Source organism: Marmota monax, unplaced genomic scaffold (assembly GCF_021218885.2).
Source record: "Marmota monax isolate L192 unplaced genomic scaffold, Marmota_monax_Labrador192_F-V1.1 WCK01_AAM20220418_F8-fsc00318, whole genome shotgun sequence".
Taxonomy (NCBI): Eukaryota; Metazoa; Chordata; class Mammalia; order Rodentia; family Sciuridae; genus Marmota; species Marmota monax.
This window is the reverse complement of record NW_026692274.1, coordinates 107,167-114,773: the sequence shown is the minus strand read 5'-3', so window position 1 is coordinate 114,773 and position 7,607 is coordinate 107,167.

Sequence of the window (7,607 nt, the reverse complement as noted above, 5' to 3'; positions counted from 1 at the left end):
AGGTTGAGGTTTAGGGCTATTGTTATGTTTAGGTTAAGGATTAGAGTTTGAATAGGGTTAGGGCCAGAGCCAGTGTTAGGGTTAAGGTTAATGCTAGAGATAGGTTTATGATTATGCTCAGGTCTTGGTTTAGGGCCAGGGTTAGGGCTATGCTTTGTGTGAGGTTTAGGGCTAGTGTTAGGTTGGGGTTAGGGTTAGGGTTAGGGTTAGGTGTATGGTTAATGTAAGAGCTAAAGTTATGGTTATGGGTAGATTTAGGGTTTGTCTAGTGTTAGGGTTGGTTTTTTTGGTTAGGATAAGGTTTAGAGCTAGGCTTTGTGTTAGGGTAAGTGAGTAGGGTTAAGTCTAGCGTTATGGTTAGGGATAGATTTAGGGTTATGTTTATGGTTAGGTCTGGTGTAAGGGTTAGATTAAAGGTAAGGGTCAAGTTTAGAGCTAGATGAATTATTAAGGTCAGCATATGGCTTATGGTTCATTTTAGGTTAAGTTTTAGGTTTAGGGCTTTAATTAGCATTAGGGTTAGAGTTAAGGTTAGGGTAATGAATAGGCTTAGGATTAGAGTACAGGTTAGTTTTAGGGCAATAGATAGGTTTAGGGATTGTGATAGTGTTAGGGTTCAGCCTAGGGTTATAATTAGTGTTAGGATTATGTTGAAGGTAACAGATAGGATTAGAGCTAGGGTTAGGGCTAGGGATATGGTTAGGATTAGGGCTAGGGCTAGGGTAGTGTATAGAATTAGAGCTATGATTAGTGTGATGGTTAAAGTTAGGATTAGGGCTAGGGTTATGTTAGGGTTTGGGATAGGGCTAGGGATATGTTTAGGGTAAAGTTGAGGCTTTGAGCTAGGGTTAGGTCTAAGGGGAGGGTTAGAGTTAGGGTTAGGGTTAGTATAGGGTTACACTTAGGGCTAGGGTTAGGCCTAGGATTAGGGCAGGTTTTGTGTTATTTTAGGCCTAGGGTTAGGGCCATTTGTAGTTAAGAGTTATGGTTATGATTAAAGTTAGTTTTAGGGTTAGTGTTATGGCTAGGTGTAGTGTTAGGATTAGGTTTTGAGTTAGGGTGAGCTTTGGAGCTAGGTTTATGTTAGGGTCAGTGTCAATGTTCAGGTTAGAGTGAGTGTTGTGGTTAGTGTCAAAATTAGGACTATGTTTAGGTCTAGAAGTAGGGTTAGAGTTTGGGTTATGTTAAGGATGATTGCTAAGGCTAGGGCAAGGTTGTTGTTCAGGTCTAGGGCTAGACTTATGGCTAGATGTAGGATTAGCTTTAGGGCTAGGACTAGTGTTAGGTTTAGATTTCGGTGTAGGTTTACCAGTAGGGTTAATGTTAGAGTTCGTGTTCAGGTTAACGTCAGGTTTAGACTTAAGGTTAGTGTGTGGGTCAGTATAAGTTTCAGGGTTAGGATTAGGGTTTGGGTTATGGTTAGAGCTAGAATGAGGGCTAGGTTTAGGACTAGTAATAGGGTTAAGGTTTGGGTTAGGCTATGGATTAGGGTTAGGACTAGGGTTAGCATTAGGTTTAGGGTTTGGCTTAAGGTAACAAATAGGTTAAGAGCTAGGGTTAGGGAAGTGTTAGGGACTGGCTATGGCTAGAATTAGTGTTAGGGATAAATCTAGGGTTAGTGCTCGGATTAGGGCCAGGTTTGGGGTTATGTTAGGGCTACTGTTAGGGCTACAGCTAATGTACGAACTAGGGTTATGATTAGGGCCAGTTTTGGGGTTAGTATTATGGCTAGGTCAAGTGCTATTATTAGGATTAGTGTTACCATGATGTTTAGAGTTAGAGTTAGTGTTAAAGTCAGGGTCAGTGTTCAGGTTAGAGTTAGCTTTATGGTTAAAGCCAGAATTATCACTAGGGTTAGATCTAGGAGTAGGGTTAGTGTTTGGGTTAGGTTAAGGTTTATTATTAGGGCTAGGGCTAGGTTTTTGTTTATATCAAGGGCTAGACATATAGACCCAGGGTTATGGTTATATTTCGGGTAGGATTAGGGCTAGTGTTAGGATTAGGTTTATTGTTAATGCTAGGGTTAGTTTTCCGATTAGGGCTAAATTTTGGTTAGAGTTGGGGCTAGTTTCAGAGTTACGGTCAATGTTAGCAGTAGAGTTATGATTTGGGCTAGTAATAAGATTGGGGTTAGGACTAGGTCTAGTATTAGGGTTAGGTATACTGTTAGCGTGATGTTTAGAGCTAGGGTTAATATTAGGGTCAAAATTAAGGTCAGGGCTAGTTTTACAGTTAGGGTTTGGACTCGAATTAGGGCTAGGGATAGGGCTAGGTGTAGAATTAGGTTTGGGTTTAGGTTAAGCTTTAAAGTTAGGGCTATTGCTCGGTTTTGTTTTAGAGCTAGGGCTATGGTTAGGGCTAGTTTTAAGATTAGCATTAGGTTTAGGACTAGTGTTAGGGTTAGGTTTAGTCTTAGGTTTAGATTTAGAATTAGAGTTAGGATTAGATCCAGGGTTAGGTCTAAGTCTAAGGATAAGGGTAGCATTAGTTTTAGTTTTATAGCTAGGATTAGGGTTATGATAAAAATAGGATTAGAACTAAGGATAGAGCTAGGGCGAGAGTGAGAGTTCGACTTAGGGCTAGGCTTATGGTTTGGTTAGGTATAGGGCTTTATTAGGGCTAGGAATAGGGCTAGATTTATGTTAATATTTAGGCCTAGGTTTAGTTTTGGGCTTAGGGTTAGGTTTAGTGTAAATGATGGGGTTAGAGCTAGTTTTAGGGCAAGATGAAGGTTAGAATTAGGGTTAGGACTAGGGTTTTGTTAGAGTTATGATTAAGGCTAGGTTAAGGGCTAGGATGAGAGTTAAAGTTTTTTGTTGTTGTTGTTGTTGTTGTTAGGGCTAGGATAAGTGTTAGGGCAAATGTCAGTTATAGGGTTATGGCTGGGGATAGTTTTAAGGTTAGGTTTATGGTTGTGCTCAGTGTAAGGGTTAGATATATGGTAAGGGCCAAATTTAGAGCTAGGGGTATTATTAGAGTCAGTGTCATGTTTAGAGTTTTGTTTAGGTTAGGTTTTAGGGTTAGGGCTCAAATTAGCATTAGGGTTTGTGTTAGGGTAATGATAGGTTTAGGTTTAGGGTTCAGGTTAGGTTTAGCATGATGGAAAGGGTTACATTTAGGCATTGGGTTAGATTTAGGCCTGGATTTAGCATTAGAATTAGGGCTATGTTTAAGGTAATTGATAGGGTTAGAGCTAAGTTTATGGCTAGGGTTATGGATAGGATTAGGGCTAGGGTTATGGTTATGGTTAAGGTTAGAGTTATGTATTTTTTTAAGGTTAGGGCTAGGATTACACCTAGGGCAAATGTCAGGTCTATGGTTATGTTAGGAATAGTTTTAGGGTTAGGTTTATGGGGGTATAAGGGTTAGGTTTAGGGGTAAGGTCAGGGTTAGAGCTAGGTATATTATTACAGGAATCATCAGAGTTAGGGTGTGGCTTAGTTTAAGTTTAGGATTAGGGCTCAAATTAGCATTAGTGTTAGGGTTAGGGTAATTATAGGGTTAGGCTTAGGGTTCAGGTTAGGTTTAGGTTAATGAATAAGGTTAGGGTTAGCCATCAGTTTCGGGTTAGGCCTAGGGTTAGTATTAGGGTTATGGTAAGGGTTAGGGTAATGGATAGGTTTAGAGCTAGTGATAAGGCTAGGGTTATGTTTAGGATTCTGGCTAGGGTTAGGGTAAGGTTTAGGGTAGGTTTTGGGTTACGGTTAGATTTAAGTCTAGGGTTAAATCTCAAATAAGGGCTAGGTTTTGGTTTTGGTTAGGGCTAGGGTTAGGGCTATGGCTAATGTATGAATTAGTGTTACAATTTGTGCCAGTTTTAGGGTTAGGGGTAGGGTGATGTTTTGAGCAAGGGTTATATTTGGGTCAGTATAAGGGTTATGGTTCAGGGTTAGATTTAGTGTTAGGTTTAGGACTCGAATTAGGGCTAAAGTTAATGCTAGGTGTAGGGTTAGCTTTTGATTTAGGTTAAGGGTTATGTTTAGGGCTATGGCTCAGTTTTGTTTTAGGGATAGCACTAAGGTTAAGGCTAGATTTTGGAATAGCATCAGGGTTAGGGCTAGTTTTAGATTGAAATTTAGGCTTAGGGTTAGGGTTAGATTTAGAGTTAGGGTTGATCCAAAGTTAGGGCTCATGCTAGGGTTAGGGCTAGGGTTAGGGTTATGGTAAGGAATATGGTTAGAACTAGGGATACATCTAGGTTGAGGATTAGATTTCTTCTGAGGAGTAGGCTTAGGGTGAGGGTTAGGGTTACTGCTAAATTAGGGGTAGAATTGGGGCCTTGGTAAGTGTTAGGTTTAAGCCTAGTGGTTTGGCTCGGGTTGGGGTTAGCACTGGGGTTAGGGTTAAATTTAGGGGAATGAGTGGGGTTATAGCTAGGTTTAGGACTAGGGTGAGTGTTAGAATAGGATTAGGGTGCAAGTTATGGTTCAGTTTAGAATTAAGGCTATGATTAGGGCTAGAATAAGTGTTAGGTATTCTGATAAGGTTTTGGCTATGCCTCGGGCTAGGGGTAATATCAGGTATAGGGTTATGGTTAAGCATAGTTTTAGGGTTAGGTTATGGCTAGTTATATTGTAAGGGTTAGGTTTAGGTTAAAGGTCAACTAGGGCTAGTTTATAGTTTTGATTAAGTCTAGGATTAGGGTTAGGTTTAGAGGTAGGGCTAGGGTTTGGTTTAGGGTAAGTGTTAGGGTTAGTGTAAGTGTTAGTTTAGGGGTAAGGTTATGGTTAGGTTAGGATAAAGGTTAGTGTTTGAGCTAGGGTTAGGTCTAGTGCAAAGGTTAGGTTTAGGTTTATTTCTAAGTCCAAGATTATGGTTAGAGTTAGGTTTAGTGTTAGGGATAGTGTTTTAATTAGTATTAGGATTAGGGTTAGGTTAATTGATATGGTTACAGCTAAATTTCGGATTAGGGTTAGGTTAGGATTAGGGCTAGGGTTAGGATTAGGATTTAGGATAGGGCTAGGTTTATGTTTAATGTAAGGGTTAGGCTTTGAGCTAGGGTAAGGTCTAAAGAGAGGGTTAGGGTTAGAGTTAGGGTTTGGGTTAGGGCTAGGCTTAGATTTATGCTTAGAGCTAAGTTTAGGCCTACAATTAGGTCTAGGTTTTGTGTTAGGGTTAGGACTATTGGTAACCTAAAAGATAGGGTTATATTTAGGGCTAGTTTTAGGTTTAGGGTTATAGCTAGGTCTAGTGTTAGATCTAGGTTTTGGGTTACTGTCAGGTTTAAAGCTAGCTTAAGTGTTAGGATCAGGGTCAGTGTTCACGATAGGGTTAAGTTTAGAGTTAGAGCCAGAATTAGGATGAGTGATAGGTCTAGGGATTGGGTAAGTGTTTGGTTTAGGTTAAGGGTTATTGTTAGGGTTAGTGCTAGGATTTTGTTTAGGTAAGGCTAGAGTTATAGCTATATTTAGGATTAGCTTTGGGTCTAGGTGTAGTGTTAGGCTTAGGCATAAGTATAGGTGTACCGGTAGGTCTAGTGATAGGTTTTGATTTAGGTTTAGAGTCAGGTTTAGACCTAGGGTTACTTTTAAGGTCAGATGAGGGTTATGGTTAGTTTAGAGGTAGATTGAGGGCTAGGGTTAAGACTAGTAATATGGTTAGAGTTGAATTTAGGCTAAGGATTAAGGTTAGGACTAGGGTTAGCATTTGGGTTAGGGTTTGGCTTAGGGTAAGTGATAGGGTTAGAGCTAGGGTTACGGTTAGGTTTAGGGCTAGTGTTAGGGTTAAGATTAGGGTTAACGCTAGGTTAAGGGCTCGGATCCAGGGTAGGATTTGTGTTAGTGCTAATGATAGGGTTGGACAATGACTAATGTATGAACTAGGGTTACAATTAATGCTAGTTTTAGTGTTACAGTTAAGGCTAGGTCTAGTGTTAGGGTTAATTTAAGTTAGGGTGATGATTAGAGCTAGTATTAGTGTTAGGGTCTGCATCAGGGTCAGAGTAATTTTTAGAGTTAGGGTTAGGGCTAGGTGTAAGTTTTGGGTTTGGTTTAGGTTAATGGTTTGGATTAGGGATATGGCTTGGTTTTGTTTTATGGCTGGGGCTAGGGCTAGGGCAAGTTTTAGGATTAGCATTATGGTTAGGGGTAGTTTTAGGGTTTGGTCTGGCTTATGATTACAGTTAAATTTAGAGTTAGGTTTAGATTTAGAATTAGGTTTAGTTCTAGAGTTAGGATAAGGCTAAGGATAGAATTGGGGCTAGGGCTAGGACAAGAGTTCTAGTTAGTCTTAGGGCTAGGGTTAGGGTTAGGATAGGATTAAATTAGAGCTAGGATTAGCACTAGTTTTAGTGTTAGTATTAGGCCTAGGGTTCGGGCGGGAGTTAGGGTTAGGTATAGGCTCATGGTTAGGTTTGTGGTAAGGGATGGGTTTGTAGGTAGTTTTAAGGCTAGGGTGAGGGTTAGAATTAGGGTTAGGGCTCGGTTATGGTTCAGGTTAGGTTTAAGGCTAGGTTTAGGGCTAGGATTATGCTTAGGGATAATTTCAGGTCTAGGGTTATGGTTAAAGATAGTTTAAAGTTAGTTTATGGCTATGCCTTCTGTAAGCATTAGGTTTAGGGTTAGGGTCAGGTTTAGAGATAAGTGTATTATTAGGGTCATGGTCATGATTAGTGTTTTGGATAGCTTAAGGTTTAAAGTTAGGACTCAAATTAGCATTAAGTTTATGATCAATAATGATAGGGTTAGATTTAGTTTTCAGTTTAGATTTAAGGTAATGGATAGGGTGAAGATTAGGGATAGGGTTAGGTTTACGCCTAGGGATATGGTTATGATTAGGGTAATGGATAGGGTTAGAGCTAGGATAACAGCTAGGTTTATGGTTACAATTAGAGTTAGGGTTATAGTTAGGTTTAGGTTTAAAGCTAGGTTTAGGGCTCAGAATTGGTCTAGGATTTGGGTTAAGTTAGGGCTAGGGTTAGGGTTATGGCTGATGTAAGTACTAGGGTTATGATTAGGGCTAATTTTAGTGTTATGGGTTAGGACTAGGTCTAGTGTTAGATTGAGTTTTAGGGTTAGGGTGATGTTTAGACCTAGGTTTAGTTTTAAGATCAGAGTCAGGTTGAGGATTAGTTTTAGGGTTCGACTTAAGACTCAGGTTATTGCTAGGATTAGGGCTAGGTGTAGGATTAGGTCTTGGTTTATGTTAAGGTTTAGGGTTAGGTCTTTGGCTCAGTTTGGTTTTAGTGCTAGGGCTAGGGTTAGGACTAGTATTAGGATTAGCCTTAGGGTTAGGTTTAGGCTTAGGCTTATTGTTAGGGTTAGATTTAGAGTTAGGTTTAGATATAGGGTTATGGCCAGGGATATGAATAGGGCTAGTGTTAGACCTAAGGTTCCGGCTAGGATTGGGCTTTTTGTAATATATAGGGTTTGAACTAGAGTTAGAGCTCGTTTCAGTGTTAGTGTTAGGGTCAGTGTTCAGGTTAGAGTTCCATTTACGGTGAAAAGCAGAATTAGGACTAGAGTTAGGTCTAGGCATAGTGTTAGTGTTTGCTTTATGTTAAGGATTTTGTTAGGGCTAGAGATCAGTGTTTTTTTAGGTCTAGGTCTAGAGTTATGGCTATATTTAGGATTAGGCTTAGGTCTAGGGCTACTGTTAGGGTTAGGTTT